Source organism: Schistocerca piceifrons, chromosome 8, assembly GCF_021461385.2.
Source record: "Schistocerca piceifrons isolate TAMUIC-IGC-003096 chromosome 8, iqSchPice1.1, whole genome shotgun sequence".
NCBI lineage: Eukaryota > Metazoa > Arthropoda > Insecta > Orthoptera > Acrididae > Schistocerca > Schistocerca piceifrons.
The window spans coordinates 285,731,330-285,753,678 of NC_060145.1; the positions used below are offsets into that span (position 1 = coordinate 285,731,330).

General features: G+C 40.7%; 1 protein-coding gene across 2 annotated transcripts in view; it reads left to right on the forward strand.

Moving 5' to 3' along the window:
* Positions 1–22,349, forward strand: part of LOC124711370 (lanC-like protein 3) — a 100,035-nt gene that overhangs the window by 8,255 nt on the left and 69,431 nt on the right. The window lies entirely within an intron of this gene.

A 22,349-nucleotide genomic window follows, 5' to 3' on the forward strand; every position in this document is an offset into this window, starting at 1 on the left:
TCTCCCCTCGTGATGACATGGTGCAGCCTGGTGTATGGTGGTTGTAGGTCTGGTTTGACACCATCAGAAAGCAACATTATGTGTGTGCATGTACCGAAGTCTCTGTGGATTACAGTTCTGTCTCTGTGGAGGTCAGATCTTCTTAACAGGATCTCTAATAAGGTGAGTGACAGGCTAATAAGGCTGCAAAGCCACATTTACAAATCTGCCAGGCACTCATAGTGACTCTCCATACACCAGTTCTGCAAGGGAACCATCCAGATCAGGTTTGCATGCATTCTGTAGGCCAAGTAGAACCATTGGTAAAGCTTCTGACCTCCTGGCAGCGTGGCACATTAGAGCTGCTTTTAGTGTTCGGTGCTAACACTGTCATTCCATTGTTTGCAGGGTAATAGCTGGTTGTTTTGTGATGGGTCCTACCAAAGAATGCAGCCAGCTTGGTGAATAGTTCAGTTTCGAACTGCTTGTCATGATCTGTCATAATATACAGAGGACAGCCGAAACGTGATACCCAGTTTAACAGTGAGGCATCTGCCAAAGTTTTCGCAGAAATGTTGTCCACAGGTGCAGCTACTGGCCAACAGGTGAATTGGTCAGTCAGTGTCAGCAGGTACCATTAACAGTTCAAAGGCAGTAGTGGTTCCACAATGCCCACATGTACTTGAGTGGTAGTGTTGGGGAAGTTGCTGATTGGCGCACATACATGCTGGCTGACTGTGCATTGCTGACATTGTATGCAACATCGTGCCAACGCTTGGCAGTCTTTCTTCATTCCTAGCCACACAAAGCGATATGCGATGAGGCATAATGTAGATCTCGCACTGGGGTGATACAAGTTTTGTAAAGATTTAAAAGTATTTTTCCAAAATCTTGCTGGTAAAAGCGACTGAGATTTTCCTGATAACACATCGCAATTTAACTGGATCCCAGTCCAGCGAACATTGATTAATCACAAGTCTAACAATGAAGTTGTTTCCTGCAACAGCTCTTGCAGTTCCTGGTCGGTACGTTGTGCTTCTGCGAGGTCTGCATAGTCAGTAGTGGAGACTCTACTGACTTGGGAGAGACAGTCTGCTACCACATTCTCTATCCCAGATATGTGTTGGATGTCTGTGCTGAACTGTGCGATAAACATGATCTGGTTATGCTGCTGTGGCGAACAGTTGACATTGTACTGTCAAAATACAAACATGAGTGGGTTATGGTCATTGAAGACTGTAAACTAATGGGCTTCCATCTTAGGTCAGAAGTACTTGACAGTCTTGTGTATCGCAAACAGTTGGTGGGCATATGCACTCCATGTTTGTTGAGGTGTTGACAGTTTCGCAAGAAAAAGACTAGAGGTTTTCATGTGACATTGTGTTGCCGTAAAGCAGTGCCAACAGCTGTGTGGCTCGCATCTGCCATCAACACTAACAGCATGCTTGGCTCAGGGTACTGCACTAACAATGCAGTGTTCACTATCGTTTCATTTGTGTGTTTGAATGCAGCAGTTACGTGATCTGTTGAAGTTATTGCTGTGTTCCCTTTGCGTTTCAGACCTGCGAGCACAGCCATTAATGGTTCTTGAATTTCTGGTGCCACTGGTAGATACCAATGAAAAACATTTAGCATGCCTAGAAATCATCACACCTCCTTAGCTGTGGAAGGCCAAGTGATCTTCAGAATGGCTTCCACTTTTTCAAGTTGCAGTATGGAGCCTGAAGGAATAATGTGGTTGCCAAGAAAATTGATTTGTCACTGTCCAAAAATACACTTTGCTGTGTTGATAATAACACTGTATTTGTCAGCTGTTTGAAAGCTTACACGCAAAGCTGGCAATGTTCTGGTGAGCCCAAGAGTACAGATACGTCCTCAGGGTAAGCAAATCATAATGGCAGGTCCTGCATCTCTAAATCGACAAATCTCTGTCATATCTTTGCGTCGTTCCTGAGGCCAAATGTCATGAACTTGCTTTCAAATAGGCTGAATGGTGTAATTATGGCCGTCTTCCTTGGCAACAAGTATCTGCATGTAAGCTTTGGTGCAGTCCAGCATGTTGTGCAAGCTGGCATACTCAGTGCATGGGGTAATCGCAGAGTTGTAGCACTGGATAATGATCTGCCACTGCAGCTTTATATTTCCGCAAAGTCACCATGCACCACGCTTTTTTGGCACTAGATAACAGTGGTAAAGACCAAGGACTACTGGACGGTTGCATGATGCTCTCTCGAATCATGCTGTTGAATTCTGACTTTGCAATTGCTAAGCGATTTGGGGCTAACTATCATGGCCTACAAGATATCGGGCAACCTGCAGTGGTCTTTATATAGTACCTGATGTTATGTTTCACATCTTTAGTCATATCTGGTGATCTCGTCAGTGCCAGAAAATCTCAAGGTAAAGTTGTGTACTCACTGTCTGCAGCTTCAATCAGCTTGGCGGATTGGGTGGTTGCAAGGTGCTGGAATCCCGCAGGTATCATTACAGTGGTTTGGACGACCAGGCTTGTATTGGTATATCAGGCAGAGGGTTGTAGTATGCCAGGAAGTCTGCTTCTGTCATCGACTCTGCGATGTCCTGATCATGGAGTCCCACACAAATGCCCAGTACAGGCGTAGAATCTGCTCAAATTGGCAGTGTTCTGCATGTTTCAATAGAAGAATTGCAGCAGCTAGACAGAATGATGTACTTGGCCTGCACCAGCGTATCATTGTTCGCAGGAAGATACACAGATTGGAAACATTGTTGAGCAGATATTTCTGTCCTTTATGTCGATCACTTACAAACGCACGCAGTGACTCCGACCAGCAATCAGACGAAGCATCTACATCTTACTGCCGCTGGCATTTGGATACATACAGGAGTGTGTAAAGCGATGTGCTTGATCACCAAATCTGCTGTGGTACCAACATACTTCTGCTGTGTTACTGTCCCAGGTGTCATCAGAGCAGTGGACATTCTGCTGCGTGAGCACTTCTGGAATCTGGATCAGCCATAAGCATCACAGCAAGATAACAACCACCCGACCTGCTGTGTCAGTACGTCCATTTTTGCCATCAGAGCATCATAGTCAGCGCGCAATAGCGTGGCAGCTACCCATGCATATCAATGTAACGGGTGCAGTTGTTACATTGATAAGCGTGGGTTATATCGTGTCTTACACCTTGCCCACTAGCTAGGCCACTACATCTGAAGGCATGTTCAATTGTGATACAATGACTGATTTAATAGCAGGTGGCAACTGACTACTCCAGGTGGTTCTCAGCAGGATGTGCAGTACCATACCAGTGTCAACCTTGCTTCACAAATGCCGCAAGTACTGGGATGGTTCGCAATCCCTGATGTGCATCAGGACATGGCGGAGGCATTATTTTTGTGAAGAAGATACGTGAAAAATTAGCTCTGCTTTGAGATGGTCATATGAACCACTCTCTGGTAGTAAAGTCATCACATCTTGCACATCAGCAGTATACTAATAGTAAAGTTGGCTCACAATCAATGCGAACCTTGTGGCATCAGCAGTTATTCCTGAATAGAAGAAACTTAATTTGATCTGAGCAAACCAGAGTGGAGGGTTGTGAGGCCAGAAAGTCAGTAATTGTACAGGAAGTGTGGACACAGCAGTGTTGGTTGTTGCAGGATTTTTCATCATTCTGCGATAGTACTTTCTCTAATTTGTGCTTCAGGCAGGCATAAATCACACCAGTGTCACCAATTTGACCATAGGGCTAGGTCTGGCCCATCCAACCATTAGCCTGCCTCTTTATATAAAAAATAAGTAACGCACAAATGATATCTCCTTCACTGGGATGACAATGACTTTATTCGTTTGTAGGTCAAATACTACAGAATGTAATTTAGACACAGTGTATGCCAAGACAAACTCGTAAGAGAACGAATAAGTCTCTTGTTGACTTGTTAATAAGGTCTATGTGCAATCACTGAACTCAGCATAAAGGAAACATAAACATATAAATTGCTGTAAACTAAGAGTAAACGGCATGAAGTTTGTAGACAAAATACAGCACACCTGGTGGCTGGCATGGCACTAATTTGACAGCGAGAAATCGAAACTCGCGGCACGACACCAGCGGGAAATGCTCACATACTACACTGTACGGAACTACTGGTCGCTGTCGCTGCAGGATCAGTAAATCCTCTCACACATCCAAAAACAACCTAATGAAGATGCTAGGATGTATCAGTAGCATCTGTATGAGAGTGTGGAACATTTTGACATTGAGAACATTGCCGAAGTCAGTGGTGAGTAACATTGGTGCATACTTTCATGCAGTGCTGATGTCGATAATACTAGCACTGCAGTATCCACTACACAGCAGCTGTTTCTAAAATCTACTGGAATTTCTAACATTTTGAATGTTTGTGCAATTGCTAGGACTTTCACTACCAGGGAATCTTATAGTTACAGCGCAAATCATAGTAATGTAATGAGTAAGGTACTGTACTTTGATTTGGGAAGAACAGGGTTTGAAACTCTACCAGCCATCCAGATTTTAGTTTTTGTTTTCCTGAATCATTTGGGTCAAATGCTAAGTTGGTTCTCGTTGTTAAAATGCAATTGATGTCTTTCCCATTCTTGCCCAATCCAAACTTGTCCTCATTTTGTAATGACCTTCTTTTCAGTGCATTTTCTAACCCAAACCCAACCTCTAGTTTCAATTCTTAATTATTGGAAGACACATGTGAGAGAATCCATGTTAACACTCAGAAACTAAGAACATAAAATTGTGTGTCTGTACAGGTTGGTGACCGTGTCTGGTTGTCACAGCTGCTGCTACAGTTAATAGAATTGTAGTGAAGCTGCAGGGATGTGGCTCTTCCTATTGTAATATGAGCAGAAAATCATTGATTTCACCAAAAGGCTATGAGATCGGGTTAGTGGGTGGCATTTTTCTCAACACTTAAGAGTATTTTTAGCCTCATCCATGGCAGGATAAGTGATCTATTTGAAGCCAAATTGCATGTATTTTAATGCATGTTAAAGTTCATGAAGGGGTGACATGTATGAGTCAAAGTCCTCCTTTGATTTTTGGAAAAGCTTATATGCTGGTGGAGCTGGTTATGGAGCTACTGATAGTATTGTTGCTGTCAATGATTGAAATTGGTACCATATTTCTAGATATTCCTCGCATTTTATAGTTGAAGCAGGAATAGTCGCCCTTGGTGCTGGTGCTGGTGCTGGTGCTGCTGCTGCTGCTGCTGCAGCTGCTGCTGCTGCTGCTGAAATAATTACTGGTTATTGATTACTTGTAGAACAATAGAGCAGTTTGAATGTACACATCTACAAAAAGTAAAGTTGTTATCAACACTGACTGTTGGCTTAAATATTGCTATGCTCTGTCTGGTATGGTCATGTTGGGTATGGTATGCCTTCGCTTTCCTTCAGTCATTGAAATTATTTATACAGTGAGTTGCAGGAAGGCCTAAAGATTAACACGGACTTCAAACTGTGGTGCAACTTCACACTTTTCACAGAAACAATTTCAGATTTGTGCTCTCACCTTTGCCATAGAGGTACACCAGCCTACGTAAAACGAAGCCAAAAAAGTCAGCAACTGCCAACCCCTTGCTTCTTTCTTTGGTCTTCAGGATGAGCCATATGCAGACATTGCAGGCCTAAAGTTCTGTCACAGAAACTACACAATTGGAAACCTTCTTTGTTAATGACGTTGTATCCATGCTGCCAAATGGGAAATATTAATAGAGGAGTTACAAACTGGAAGGTCAACTTATAAATAAAACAAACCAGTTATAAGCTAGAGAAGACTGCTGCTGCCAAAATCGAGGCAAAATGGACCCACCTATAAATACCTAATATGATGCACAATTTCATGGTCCTATAACTACAGCTATTATTTACAGCTATATTTACTCGTAAAGGTGTGCCAGTTTTCAGTAACTGTGCAGCCCCCCCCCCCCCCCCCCCCCCTTAACAACAGGCACTCCCTTCTTTGCTGCTGATTTGTGGGAAATGTTCATGCACTTACTTAGTTTGGGGTGGAGAGTGTAAAACTTTGTGAGAAAAGGTAAATTGAGGAGCTGGAAATGAACAAAGTAATATCCAGGGTTGTACAAGTTCTGGAAATCAGGGAATTTTGAAAGTGTCTGGGAAATATCAGAGAAATTAGAAAAAAAAACTGGAAATTTTTCATTTTTGTCTCAGTAAATGAAATGGTTTCTTTGCTGAGATGTCGTGCATCGTTGCTGGCTGGGCGCAGCTAAGTACATGTGTCACTTACCTACTCCCTCAATCCTACTGCTTCTCCCCTTCCTACCACCCTTCCCAGTTTGCAGTCAGTGCTGCCACCAGCTGAAAATTTAGTTTTGAGACTGTGATTGCCTTTTCTGAGTGTCTGTATGGGGCTCAGAGATCATTTTTACAATGAGTTGCTATCTATCCTCATTATTATTGATTCTCAGAGTATTCGCATAAGTTATCTTTGACATGGATTGATCACTGTGGTCTCATTTCATCAACGTGCTGTCTGTGACTCTTAAATAGCTGGCCATATGAGTGGATTTTCACAATGAGCCAAAACCTCAGGCCATTTCTGCAGGTATCTAACAGATCAGGCCTGCCGACCTGAAGCCCCTTGTTTCCCACTATTGCCTGTCAGATCTAGTCTCACAGATCTGCCCGCAGGCCAGCTCTGTTTATCTGTGGTGTAATGCGGCAGATTTTTGTGGTTTCTACATCTACATCTACATCCATATTCCGCAAGCCACCTGACGGTGTGTGGCAGAGGGTACCCTGAGTACCTCTATCGGTTCTCCCTTCTATTCCAGTCTCGTATTGTTCGTGGAAAGAAGGATTGTCTGTATGCTTCTGTGTGGGTTCTAATCTCTCTGATTTTATCCTCATGGTCTCTTCGCGAGATATACGTAGGAGGGAGCAATATACTGCTGGACTCTTTGGTGAAGGTATGTTCTCGAAACTTTAACAAAAGCCCGTACTGAGCTACTGAGCGTCTCTCCTGCAGAGTCTTCCACTGGAGTTTATCTATTATCTCTGTAACGCTTTCACGATTACTAAATGATCCTATAACGAAGCGCGCTGCTCTCCTTTGGATCTTCTCTATCTCTTCTATCAACCCTATCTGGTACGAATCCCACACCGCTGAGCAGTATTCAAGCAGTGGGCGAACAAGCGTACTGTAACCTACTTCCTTTGTTTTCGGATTGCATTTCCTTAGGATTCTTCCAATGAATCTCAGTCTGGCATCTGCTTTACTGACGATCAACTTTATATGATCATTCCATTTTAAATCACTCCTAATGTGTACTCCCAGATAATTTATGGAATTAACTGCTTCCAGTTGCTGACCTGCTATTTTGTAGCTTAATGATAAGGGATCTATCTTTCTATGTATTCGCAGCACATTACACTTGTCTACATTGAGATTCAATTGCCATTCCCTGCACCATGCGTCAATTCGCTGCAGATCCTCCTGCATTTCAGTACAATTTTCCATTGTTACAACCTCTCGATACACCACACCATCATCTGCAAAAAGCCTCAGTGAACTTCCGATGTCATCCACCAGGTCATTTATGTATATTGTGAATAGCAACGGTCCCATGACACTCCCCTGTGGCACACCTGAAATCACTCTTACTCCGGAAGACTTCTCTCCATTGAGAATGACATGCTGCGTTCTGTTATCTAGGAACTCCTCAATCCAATCACACAGTTGGTCTGATAGTCCATATGCTCTTACTTTGTTCATTAAACGACTGTGGGGAACTGTATCGAACGCCTTGCGGAAGTCAAGAAACACGGCATCTACCTGTGAACCCGTGTCTGTGGCCCTCTGAGTCTCGTGGACGAATAGCGCGAGCTGGGTTTCACACGACCGTCTTTTTGGAAACCCATGCTGATTCCTACAGAGTAGATTTCTAGTCTCCAGGAAAGTCATTATACTCGAACATAATACGTGTTCCAAAATTCTACAACTGATCGACGTTAGAGATATAGGTCTATAGTTCTGCACATCTGTTCGACGTCCCTTCTTGAAAACGGGGATGACCTGTGCCCTCTTTCAATCCTTTGGAACGCTACGCTCTTCTAGAGACCTACGGTACACCGCTGCAAGAAGGGGGGCAAGTTCCTTCGTGTACTCTGTGTAAAATAGAACTGGTATCCCATCAGGTCCAGCGGCCTTTCCTCTTTTGAACGATTTTAATTCATGGGCCCAGGACTGCGGTACTCCTCGGCATGCCAGATACCGTGGGCAATGAATTTCACTAATTGCAACTGTCTTACCACAAGTATGTTGTATAGTGCTGTGTTTTATAGACATTTTGTGTATTCTACTATGTTTCGGCACTTCGAAAATAGCTTATATAATAGAAAGTAAGGAAAATAAGAAGAAGAAAGTTGTGGCAGTTGCTGGCAGTTTGTACGTAGTGTGTTGATATATTTCTCAAAAGAAAAATCACACAACACCTGAAAAATAACAGACATGATACAGTGGGTGTTATCTGACAATAGTGAACATAGTAGAACCAACATTTTATTGGCAGTCACGTATAGTGTTGGTTTACACTACTCTTCCCCACCTTATACGCTTCTTTCAAGAGGCCTACTTTTTTCTGAGGTTATTTCTGAAATTAGTGAAGGTATTTTAAATCTGTCTTGCGACTCCAAGGAAATGCATATTTTTGTCACCAGATTTCTTTCATTTTGTTGAAATATTGTAACATCAGTGGTCTTAATGAAACACATATACCATCTGACTTGCTTCTTCCATCTAAAAACAGTTTGTTACAAAAGATGTTGATGTTAGTATTTGTGATTTTCGCTCACTCCAGGAAACGCCGTCTGCTTGCAAATTTTTCAGATATTTCCTCATTTGGCAGCTTTGTTTTCTTTACCGTAGCTGTAAAGGCGGATTTAAAATATCTTCAAGTATTACAAAGCAGCTACAGACATTATGATCATGCAAACAAAGAATTTGTTTCTGACAGTTCACCGAGCGAGGTGGCGCAATGGTTAGCACACTGGACTCGCATTCGGGAGGATGACGGTTCAATCCCGCGTCCGGCCATCCTGATTTAGGTTTTCCGTGATTTCCCTAAATTGCTTCAGGCAAATGCCGGGATGGTTCCTTAGAAAGGGCACGGCCGATTTTCTTCTGCATCCTTCCCTAATCCGAGCTTGTGCTCCGTCTCTAATGACCTCGTTGTCGACGGGACGTTAAACAGTAATCTCCTCCTCCTCCTCTGACAGTTCATTTAAAATTTTGTAGCTTGGTTTTTATAACAACACTGTGGTCCACGGTTGCAATATTGTCTAGAAATTTTTCAACCATTTCTTTATATGCCCTGTTTTTTTTTTACTTTTTTGATTGTGTAATGTTCATGTGTCAGTTTTCACAAACAGGGTATTTCATGGTACTGTTGCATGTTTTTGATATGGTCATTGGTCCAGCTCCTTCATTATAGTTGTAGCAACTAAAATTTGCTGCCTCTTGAAAACTTCTCTCTCAGAAGTGGCGAATTTCAGCAACAGCTACATTTCTCTTGTTTCTTTGTTAACATTTACTTTCTTTGGAAAAACAAAGTGGAGTTTGCACAATATAACCTCACTAACAGCCTAATGCACTTGCAGTTGTGACAGAATCCGGAAACAATAGGAAATTTGCCCTGTTCAAGTCAAAGGTTTATGAAAAATCACATTTTCGGTACAAAAACAGATATGTAATTTCTTAACTGATTTTGTTGCAAAGTCACACTGATTCTCATTTCTGCAGCTATCAGAGACTTAAAAAAAAATTACGTCATTCTATTACCATAAGTCTACAGTTACTCCTACAACACGATAGATTCCACATGCTTATCATGTAGAAAAATATTCAAATATTTATGTGCTATTATTTGTCAAAATCTCATTTCGATAACACAGAGCATTTATGAGGTATGAGGGACACTGAATATTTTATTTTCGCATTCTGTGGGTACAGTCTCGAGGTTGTGCCCACACACACACACTCACGCACACACACACACACACACACACACACACACACACCGAGCAAGATGGTACAGTGGTTAGCACACTGGACTCACATTCGGAAAGACAACGGTTCAATTCTGCATCCGGCCATCCTGATTTAGGTTTTCTGTGATTTCCCTAAATCGCTCCAGGCGAAAGCCGGGCTGGTTCCTCTTGAAGGACACGTCCAACTTCCTTCCCCATCCTTCCCTAATCCGATGACCTCGGTGTTTGGTCTCTTCCTCCAAACAACCCAACCCAACCCCACAAACACACAGTTAGGGGCCGCAGATTTCAAAGAATCTGCCAGAGATATCCATGGCTTGTTGGGAAGATCTCTTTCTTGTGTTGCCTCTTGCCTTTGAAGTTGCACCAGCTTTTGGCTGGTGCGTGAGTGTTGTCAACAAACAACTTTCCGTCCTCAGTCACGTGACAACTCGCAGTGTTCTAGTATTATATCATGGTGAAACCAAGTAAGGTGAAATTCATGGCTGAGTGTCCAGAGGCTTGAGGGCATCAAGGTCCACAAGACGTCAGAATTCCAGGCGTATTACACAGTATGCAGCAAGTCTTTCATTCTCAGCAAATGGGGAAGATGTCCGTAATCGGCCATATGGGAGGAGCTAAGCACTCCAAGGCAGTCGCAGCAGTCAAGAAGAAGTGGACATTCATCTTTTTCATAAGTCCTTGGTAAGTGAAGTGCTAGGACTGTTAAGCGATGCGTAGAGACTTAAAGGCTGCACAGCATCTCACTCATCTTAACTGGATTTGATTTCCAATGACTATTGTTTTTTTACCCTGCCATTTTGGTGCTGCATTAGGCCATTAAAAGGGCATTCCAGTAATGCGTTAAACGTAAGGAAGGAGAAAAGGAATGTTGAGCAAGCTGAGAAACCTTGCCAATAGGGTGGTGCTCAAAAATGACTGACAGACTTTCACATTTTCGACACACACTCGCACAGCTTGATGTAAGCTAACCTTTTCTAATGTAAAGTTTTGGCTTTCATTACAGAAATTTGCTACTGGTTTTTCAGTGAAGAGGGAGGATAGAGAAGGTATGCCTCACCAACCTGCTTTCCTCGTGTTTCTGCTCATCTTGCTTCCTCTTTAGATGAGGGGGTTGATTTCATTTATCCCCTTTTCACTGCATGTGCTTTCTGATATTAGATATAGCCATCTATTGACAACCACTGTTCTTCCCCTGATAGTACATACCTGCCAACTCTCCCGATTTAAGTGGGAGACTCCAGATTTTCAGCTTTTTCGCCTCCCAATTATTCCATTATTTCTCCCAATTTTATAGCTAATGGTCGTCAAACCTAAGAGGGTTGTTTTGAAAACACATCATTTCAGTTTTTGGCCAATTGTGGAAAGTCATTTGCTTATTAGCCTTTTTAATTGATATACTTCTCGGAGTTTGTAGGAATCAGATAGTCGTGCTTGACTTGTTATAGATTGTTTTTTCCTCTTTCCTGCACATTTTGTAGAATGGATACTCATATTCCTCAGTTTGCTATGTTTGAACTTGTGTTTGTGTGTTATCACTGTGCCAGTGCTACGGAAATAGCACTATTTAATTTATTGACATCTACTAGCTCTTCAATTTATATCACCTAAACATTTATAATACACAATATTCTGTCTTCGTTCCTGTATTGTTATGCATCATAGAAGCAATAAATCTGCTGGTACATGCATTGTGTGTGCCTATCGTGGCAGTGTTAATGCGGTGTTTTTTACATCACTGGATACTGTTTTAGTGCTAAAAATGGATAAAGTAAAGGCACAGTATGCCCAGAAATGTCATGCTAAATAGCTAGTAAATTGCAAAATGGATGAAAGAATTTTTGGCAATGACACAAGAGCATCTTCCAAATTAATTTTGTCATAGTACTTTGTTAGCACCTTAAGCTGACATATAAGCAAAAGAGCAAAAAACTAAAATGAATAAAACATAAGACAGCTGCAGCACCCTAAACAAAAATACCTTTCAAAACCATGAAAGAATCTTTAGAAGTAAATCATGCTGAGGGTTCCCTTGCGTTTTTGTCATTGTTCTATCACATCATGTGGTCACTTAAGTGAGTTGTGCGTGAGTAAATTCGAACAGTGATGTTGCCAGGAAACTTCCAATACACAGAACAAAGTGTAGTGCAGCCGTAAAACACGTAAAAGGCCTGTTGTTGTTGTGGTCTTCAGTCCAGTGACTGGTTTGATGCAGCTCTCTGCACTACTCTATCCTGTGCAAGCTTCTTTATCTCCCAGTACCTACTGCAACCTACGTCCTTCTCGATCTGCCTAGTGTGTTCCTCTCTTGGTCTCCCTCCATGATTTTTACTGCCCATGCTGCCCTCCAGTACTAAATTGGTGGCCCCTTGATGACTCAGAACATGTCCTACCAACTGATCCCTTCTTCTAGTCAAGTTGTGCTTCTATTTTCTTCTTGTCCAAACTATTTATTGTCCACGTTTCACTTCCATATACGGCTACAAATACTTTCAGAAAAGACTTCCTGACTCTTAAATCTATACTCGATTTTAACAAATTTCTCTTCTTCAGAAACGCTTTTCTTGCCATTGCTAGTCTACATTTTATATCCTATCTACTTCGACCATCATCAGTTAATTTGCTCCCCAAATAACAAAATTCATCTACTACTCTAAGTGTCTCATTTCCTAATCTAATTACCTCAGCATCATCCTATTTAATTTGACTACATTCCATTATCCTTGTTTTGCTTTTGTTGATGTTCATCTTGTATCCTCCTTTCAAGACACTGTCCATTCCGTTCAATTGCTCTTCCAGGTCCTTTGATGTCTCTGACAGAATTACAATGTCACTGGCGAACCTCGCAGTTTTTATTTCTTCTCCATGGATTTTAATACCTACTCCATATTTTTCTTTTGTTTCCTTTACTGCTTGCTCAATATACAGATTGAATAACATCGAGGATAGGCTACAACCCTGTCTCACTCCTTTCCTAACCACTGCTTCCCTTTCATGCCCGTCTACTCTTATAACTGCCATCTGGTTTCTGTACAAATTGTAAATAGCCTTTCGCTCCCTGTATTTTACCCCTGCCACCTTCATAATTTGAAAGAGAGTATTCCAGTCAACATTGTCAAAAGCTTTCTCTAAGTCTGCAATTGATAGAAATGTAGGTTTGCCTTTCCTTAATCTATTTTCTAAGATAAGTCATAGGGTCAGTATTGCCTCACGTGTTCCAACATTTCTACGGAATCCAAACTAATCTTCACTGAGGTCGGCTTCTACCAGTTTTTCCATTTATCTGTAAAGAATTCATGCTAGTATTTCGTAGTCATGACTTATTTAACTGATAGTTTGGTAATTTTCACATCTGTTAACACCTGCTTTCTTTGGGATTGGAATTATTTTATTGTTCTTGAAGTCTGAGGGTGTTTTGCCTGTCTCATCCATCTTGCTCACCAGATGGTAGAGTTTTGTCAGGCCTGGCACTCCCAATGATGTCAGTAGTGCTAATGGAATGTTGTGTACTCACGGGGCCTTGTTTCGACTCAGGTCTTTCAATGCTCTGTCAAACTCTTCACGCAGTATCGTATCTCCCATTTCTTCTTCATCTACATCCTCTTCCATTTCCATAATATTGTCCTCAAGTACATCGCCCTTGTATAGACCCTCTATATACTCCTTCCACCTTTTGCTTTCTCTTCTTTGCTTAGAACTGGATTTCCATCTGAGCTCTTGATAATGATACAGGCGGTTCTCTTTTCTCCAAAGGTCTCTTTAATTTTCCTGTAGGCAGTATCTATCTTACCCCTAGTTAGATATGCCTCTACATCTTTACATTTGTCCTCTAGCCATCCCTGCTTCTACATTTTGCACTTCCTGTCGATCTCATATTTGAGACGTTTGTATTCCTTTTTGCCTGCTTCATTTACTGCATTTATACATTTTCTCCTTTCATCAATTAAAATCAATATATCTTCTGTTACCCAAGGATTTCTATTAGCCCTCGCCTTTTTACCTACTGGATTTCTCTGCTGCCTTCACTATTTCTTCCCTCAAAGCTACTCATTCTTCTTCTACTCTGTTTCGTTTCCCCATTCCTGTCAATCGTTCCCTAATGCTCTCTCTGGAACTCTCTACAGCCTCTGCTTATTTCAGTTTATCCAGGTCCCATCTCCTTAAATTCCCACCTTATTGCAGTTTCTTCAGTTTTAATCTACAGATTGTGGTCAGAGTCCAGATCTGCCCCTGGAAATGTCTTACAATTTAAGACCTGGTTCCTAAAGCTCTGTCTTACAATTATATAATCTATCTGAAACCTTCCAGTGTTTCCAGGCCTCTTCCACATATACAACCTTCTTTCATGATTCTTAAACCAAGTGTTAGCTATAATTAAGTTATGCTCTGTGCAAAAATCTACCAGGCGGCTTCCTCTTTCATTTCTTACCCACATTCCATATTGACCTACTACATTTCCTTCTCTTCCTTTTCCTACTATCAAATTCCATTCACCCATTACTATTAAATTTTTGTCTCCCTTCACTGTCTGAATAATTTCTTTTATCTCATCGTACGTTTCATCAATCTCTTCGTCATCCGCGGAGCTGGTTGACACATAAACCCGTACTACGGTGGTAGGCATAGGCTTCATGTCTATCTTGGCCACAATAATGCGTTCACTATGCTGTTTGTGTTAGCTTACCCGCACTCCTATTTTTTTATTCGTTATTAAACCTATTCCTGCATTATCCCTATTTGATTTTGTATTTATAACCCTGTATTCACCTGACCAGAAGTTTTGTTCCTCCTGCCACTGAACTTCACTAATTCCCACTATATCTAACTTTAACTTATCCATTTCCTTTTTTAAATTTTCTAACCTACCTGCCCGATTAAGGGATCTGACATTCCACGCTCCGATGCGTAGAATGCCAGATTTCTTTCTCCTGGTAACGTCGTCGTCCTGTGTAATCCCCGCCCAGAGATCCAGATGGGGGACTATTTTACTTCCGGAGTATTTTACCCAAGAGGATGCCATCATCATTTAACCATACAGTAAATCTGCATGCCCTCGGGAAAAATTACGGATGTAGTTTCCCCTTGCTTTCAGCCGTTCGCAGTACCAGCACAGCAAGGCCGTTTTGGTTAGTGTTTCATGACCAGATCAGTCAATCATCCAGACTTTTGCCCCTCTTCAGGAACTACACATTTGTCTGGCCTCTCAACAGATACCCCTCCGTTGTGGTTGCACCTACGGTACAGCTATCTGTATCGCTGAGGCACGCAAGCCTCCCTACCAATGGCAAGGTCCGTGGTTCGTGGGGGGAGGACGAGGCCCTATTATGTGGGAAATGTGAGACAAGATATTGGTGACAGCATGTGTAACATTGTAATTGATGAATCAGCGGACATTAGTGTGACCAAATTATTCAGGAATAACAACAATATATTACAGTGCTGCAACCAATGGAATCATTTCAACATTTTTTAAAATTAGCCGACATCAAAAATTTTCATTCTGTTTTCTTGGTGCAATATCCAACAATTCCCATGCATTATTATGTCAAGGAAAGATTTGTTGTTTGCATTTTATAATCTGTATCTACCTAACTAGCCTGCATTTCACACATAAGTACCTGGCAGAGGGTTCATCATATCATTTTCAGATTATTTCCTTACTGTTCCGCATCAAATAACGCACAGAAAAAATAGACAGCTAAATCTTTCCTTTTGCGCTCTGATTTATTTTATTATGATGATACTTTCTCCCTATGTAGGTGAGGTACAACAAAATATTTCTGCAATCTGAGGAGAAAGTTGGTGATAGAAATTTCTCAAATAGCTCTCATCCCAACAAAAAATGCCTTTTGTTTTAATGATTGCCATCCCAACTTGTGTATCATTTCCATGACACACTCACCCCTATATCACAATAATACAAAACGAGCTGCCCTTCTTTGGACTTTTTTTATGTTCTCTGTCAGTCGTATCTGCTAAGGATCCCGTACCACGCCGCAGTACTTTAGCACAGGGCTGACAAGTGTAGTGTACGGATTTGCTGCATCTTCTAACAAGGGAACCTCCCCATCGCACCCCCCTCAGATTTAGTTATAAGTTGGCACAGGGATAGGCCTTGAAAAACTGAACACAGATCAATCGAGAAAACAGTAAGAAGTTGTGTGGAACTATGAAAAAAATAAGCAAAATATACAAACTGAGTAGTCCATGCGCAACATAAGCAACATCGAGGAGAGTGTTAGCTTACGAGCGCCGTGGTCCCGTGGTTAGCGTGAGCGGCTGTGGAGCGACAGGTCCTTGGATCAAATCTTCTCTCAGGTGAAAATTTTAATTTTTTATTTTCAGATAATTATCAAAGTTCAGCCACTCACACATAATCAACTTCGCTCTCCAAAATTCCAGGACATGTTCAGATTTGCTTGGACATATACAGAATTTGACGGTCTACGCACGGAAACATTTGAAAACGTAAAAAACATATGTTTTGACAGAGCACAGGGAAAACTGTGCGACTCTGAAACTGTTGCATTCATTTGATGCAGTTTATGTGACAAACTCTTATGTTTTCATCACTTTTTTTGGAGTGATTATCACATACAAAGAAAACCTAAATCGGGCAAGGTAGAAGAATCTTTTTACCCATTCGCCAAGTGTACAAGTTAGGTGGGTCAACAACATATTCCTGTCATGTGACGCACATACCGACACCAGTGTCGTATAGAATATATCAGACGTGTTTTCCTGTGGAGGAATCGGTTGACCTATGACCTTGCGATCAAATGTTTTCGGTTCCTATTGGAGAGGCACGTCCTTTCGTCTACTAATCGCACGGTTTTGCGGTGCGGTCGGAAAACACAGACACTAAACTTATTACAGTGAACAGAGACATCAATGAATGAACGGACAGATCGTAACTTTGCGAAACTTGATGGTCAGTTCGTTGACCTCCCAGGTATCACAGCCCAGCATCACCTCCACCACCGTCAGTGCCACCACTGTTTCAATAGCAGTCATATTGTCACCTCCACCAATGCTACTAACGCTGCATTGACTAACGGCCATACTTCAAAGTACCTGATTCAGGGTGAAGATACAAGGGCAGAAATATTATGGACTTTGCGGGCTGACAAAAATCATGTGTCCTCTTCTGCTACAGGAAAGTAGACTGCTTTGATTCCTGTCATGTTCCCTAACGATAATGTAGCTAGTAAGATGCAGCTTGGATGGACTAAGACATCGTACAGTATTGTTCATGGTTTAGATCTGCGCTTTAGGAAAAGTGTTCTCGAAGATGTTGAAGGAGGTGTTCCTTTTGCTTCTTGATATGAAGAGTATTCATGGCGACAGTGCATCAACATTTATTGATATGGGGTCTTGTGGCCTTCATACAGTTCATCAGAGTTTCAAAAATGCAGCCATAAAGACTAACTGGGGTGTTATACCTTTTCTGTGATTGATAAATGTTGTGTTGAAGAATGTGCCCACAAGAAGAGCTCATTATAAAAGATGTAGTAAACCCAAACATCTGCCCTCCTCAAAAAAATTTTGCTGCATGCTGTGGGTGCGAAACAAGGCTGCGGCTGACTGTGGTGTAAAAATCGTTCTGTTGCTAAAGATTTACGCAGATAAAATAAAGGAGCACAAGATTAAAATGGATACAGCTGTCGAATGATGTTAAACTATGTCAAAGAACCTCTGTTACCACCTAAAATATCTTTCTTTAGCTTTGTTCCAGGGTAGGTCATGTGGTTTTTGAGGGAATTCCAGCCTATGGTGCCTTTCCTGTACAATGTTTTATCATCTCTACTTGCTGATGTTATGTCCCTAGTTGTTAAGGCTGAAGTATTATCTGCCGTGAAATCAACATGTGAAATAAAATTTGATAATAAAGCTGGTCTTTTTCCTGTAATAGACATGAACTTAGGTCATACTGCATGGTTTAAGCTCAGAAATGTAAAAGTGCCTGCCAAAGATATTTTTTATGTTCAGGAGTGAGTGTAGAGACATTTCCGATTGAAATGTGCTGAAACCCCCTTTTTAAAGTCATCCTTGAAGTCCAGCATTTGTAGATACATAAGCTTTTTGATCCATTTGTGATCAATAACAGCCCAGGTAGTAAGTAGTAAGGCTAGAATCTTAAATACCTTGCAGAAATTCTATTCATAGGATTGATTAAGTGCTGTGAATTGTGATAAAGTTGAGAAATAATTCATCCAACTTCTTGGTAAGGAGGTGTTTTTGGATCTTTGTGCAAACTACAGGAGGATCACTTCATAAGGTTCTCATTCTGAGCTGTGGTCAAGTCTCTGTTGAGCAAGGTTTTTCCATTAGTAACGAGTGTTTGGTAGTCGACCAAGAAACCAAGTCATTGATACCATACGTCAAGTATATGATGACCTGAAATCAGCTGGCAGTTTCTTCAAGATTGACCTTAACAAGAGAATGATTCTGAACTATCGCAATGCTCGAATCACTATGGTGAGGCTTTAAAGCAGAAGAAATGTGAAGAAGATGAAGCCGAGAGAGTTAGAAGTGTCCATCGTCCAGCAAGTTAAAGAACTGTAAGCCAAAAAGTCATGGATAGTGGCCGAAAGGGCCACTGTACTGAGCGGAATTGATGAAGAGATCACTTCTCTCACAAAGGAGTTTTGACTGGTTTTCATTGATTGATTTGAATCTTTTTTTTTTACAAAATAGATACGTATTTCAAAGTTTTACTGACCTTCAAAGTAGTCATCGGCATTGTGTATAACCTGTCGCCAGCGATGTGGAAGTCGTAGGATACTCTTAACAGTGCTAGTTGTCTCCAGAATGAGACGAGGTACTGGCAGAAGTAAAGCTGTGAGGACGGGACGTGAGTCGTGCTTGTGTAGCTCAGTTGGTAGAGCACTTGCCCGCGAAAGGCAAAGGTCCCGAGTTAGAGTTGGGCCCGCCCCCAGTTTTAATCTGCCAGGAAGCTTCAGTGCTAGTTGTGTTGACAGTTCAAGCGGCGTGCTCTATTGCCCGATGAATTTGTAGCAGTTCTGAAGCGAATGCCATGAAGCGTTTCCTTCAGTTTAGAAATAGAGTTGAACTCACAAGGGCTTAAGTCAGTGGAGTGCAGTAGGTGGTATAGCATTTAGTAGCCCCATCAGTCAAACAAATCAGTAACAGTTTGCACTGTACGTGCTTGAGCATTGTCCTGCAAAATGATAGTCAGGTCCAGCAGAAAGTGTCACGACTTCTGTCTCTATGCTGTTTATTTTTGGAACAGAACCTACGATCAGCTTAGAGACAGAAGTGATGACACTTTCTGCAGGACCTGACAGCCATTTTGCAGGACAATGCTCAAGCACATTCAGTGCAAGCTGGTACTGATTTGTTTGACTGATGGAGCTGATAAGTGCTATACCACCTACTGCACTCCCCTGACTTAAGCCCTTGTGAGTTCAACTCGATTTCTAAACTGAAGGAAACTCTTCATGGCATTCGCTTCAGAACTGCTACAAATTCGTCGGGCAGTAGACCACGCCGCTCGAACTGTCAACACAGCTGGCACTGCTAAGAGTATCCTATGACTTCCACATCACTGGCAACAGGTTATACACAATGCTGGCGACTACTTTGAAACACGTATCTATTTTGTACGAGCTGTAAATAAATAGTTGCCACTATTAAAGTTCCAACCTTCGTATATGGCAGAGAAAAGTCACAAAAGGTACCTCCAGTTGTGTTCTTATTTTTTAAATTTTAATGTTATATTTTACAACATATTTATTTTATGTTTTTCTGGTCTGATGCATTATCTCACGTGGATAGTTCGTAAATCCTATATGGTAGGACAAGGTGTTACCAAAGTATGAAACCTAATGAAAAAGGTGCCTGAAAGACCTCTGTCTGCATTTTGATGTTCAGTTTGCCAGGCTTGTCAGGATATGAATACATGTTTTCAACACTCTAGACACATCAGGTATGATCTTGGGCAGGTAAACATTCGGTATTTTCTGAAAGTTAACTTCAAGTGCAAATTTAAATTTCCTATGCCTGCACCTAATAAAATATATGGTAACCCTTGTATACAAAGGATGAAGAAATGTACTGTTATTATTTTTGTGTGTATGTCTTGTTAGATTACTTTGAACTTGTATATAGTTGTCCCATTCGCTTAGTCCTCCAGTCCCAGGTGGAAATTATTGAGACTGCAGCTACGTAAAAAATACGCACTCTATAATTTAAGACTAAATATAATGCCTGAATCCTTTGACTGCTCATTTATATATGCAGTGTGTTTTCTTGCACCTTTTTTGTTTGAATTTTACATGACAGGACTGATAGTGTCACCTAATTTGCTGAAAGTTAATGAATTTTCACATAATGAAAAGGCAAAACTTCTGTTTAGTTTCATTTAATCGTAAGATTGTTATCGCTTTTGATATAAAAGCAGTTTCGACGAACTTCAGATTTGTGATTGATTTTAATCTGACGGGCAGTTTTCTGTTCATACTAAATTCTTGCACTGTGATTCAAACAATTTGTATGATGAATTGATGCTATTACATATGTTTAAAAGGTTTGATTCCATGAAAAATATGTTTTATCTTCAAAAGCGTTGATGGAAGATATCGCATGGTCTCATGTAAACACCTTAAAATCAAAGTATTCAACATGATGTATGAGATATTGGAGTGATAAATTGTAATTAAATGTTGGGTTTGCCATAGAAGTTTCTTTTAAATTATGATTTCATAATATGTTGCTGTCATAGCTATTAGATGAAAGGCAGTTTTAGTCAAGTAAAATTTTCTGAACACATTTTAAGTCTTTGCTTTGATAAATTTGTGTTTTTAAGGATATGTAATAGACAAACAGATGTGTGTCAGTATTTGTTCAGCATTTGAAGAGGGATGATATTTTTGTAACATTTTTATGTGAGTGTTTTACAATGTAATGTTCACCATCTGTGTATTTAAAAATTGAAAAAATCAACTAAAAAATTAAGCTAACAGTAACAGAAGAAAAGTTCTTGAATAAAATGTTTTTGTCTCAGTTTTTTTTTCTGTTTTAGTGTTAGCAATTACAAGACTGCAGTTAATTCAAAGTTAAAGTTAACTCATAAATAAAAACAGAAATTTGTCACCTAAAAATGGCTTTCATTTTCACAACCTACATGTTTACTTACCCTTCAGATTATAAACCTTATAAAGGAGACAACTTACTGTTCATTCAAAACCAGAGGGTTAATAACCCATTTAGAAATACATAAATCATTACTTTTTTTTTGTCAACTTACGTCTTTACTTACCCCTGGTATCTCAAAATTTGTCAGGGAAAAATCCTAAAACTTGTCTGGAAATCAAGAAAATATTAGGGAATTTCACTTGGGGAAACTTGTGACAACCCTGATGTCACACACATAACAAGGAAATTTAATGTAAATGGACAGATAAAAACAATCTACTCACCAAGCGGTGGCGGGGGTACACACAAACAAAAAGATTTAACTTCCACATGCTGTCAGAGCCAGTGGCTCCTTCTGGTGGAAGATTGTAGTTCTTTTCCTTTGCCCCTCTTCCTTCTCCTTCAACTCTTCTGCCAGAAGAAGGAGCCACTGGCTCCAAAAGCTTGTGAAAGTTCAATCCTTTTGTGTGTATGTATGCCTGCCACTGCTTGGTTAGTAGATTTTTCTTTATCTGTCCATTTACATTATATTATCAGTAATTGATTCTTTCAGTTGTTACATAATGAGGAAAGATATTTACAGTTAACCAGCTTGTTTCCTTGAAACGACTTACAACTCTCTTTTGAATCTGGGTAAGTATTTGAAGTCTTGCTATTACAATAGCAGATGCCTGACACCGATAGACCTTGTAACCATCCACATACTCAGGTACACTTCCCTTAGGTACTGTGGTGATTGATACAGTCATTGCTCTACTAGTTCAGTGTGAAGAAAAGGTTAGTACTGTCTCATCATCTTCTCCTCCACAGCAATATAAAGAAACTAAGAACAGAAACAAGAGTTGAAGCTGTCAGGTTCCATAGCAATATATGGAGGAGGGAAGATTAATAACTATTTGTTTGCTCCGTCCTTTTCCTAATCTCACTTATCCTTATTCTTGTGAACCACGTAAGAGAGAAACTTTGGAGGTGGCGAAGTTGTTGCACAGTCTATATTGAAAATCAGTGCTCAAATTCAGTATTTTCTCTAGAGAACATCATTGTGTTTCTTACTGAGGTACATACTTAAGTTCTATTTTGGTAAGATCCTTGCATTACATTTCTTAATTTCTTTCAGTTTTAATGTTGGGCGTCCAAACACTGAAGCAGTGCCTTTGAACAGGTTACAGGTGTGTTGCACTCTCCCAGA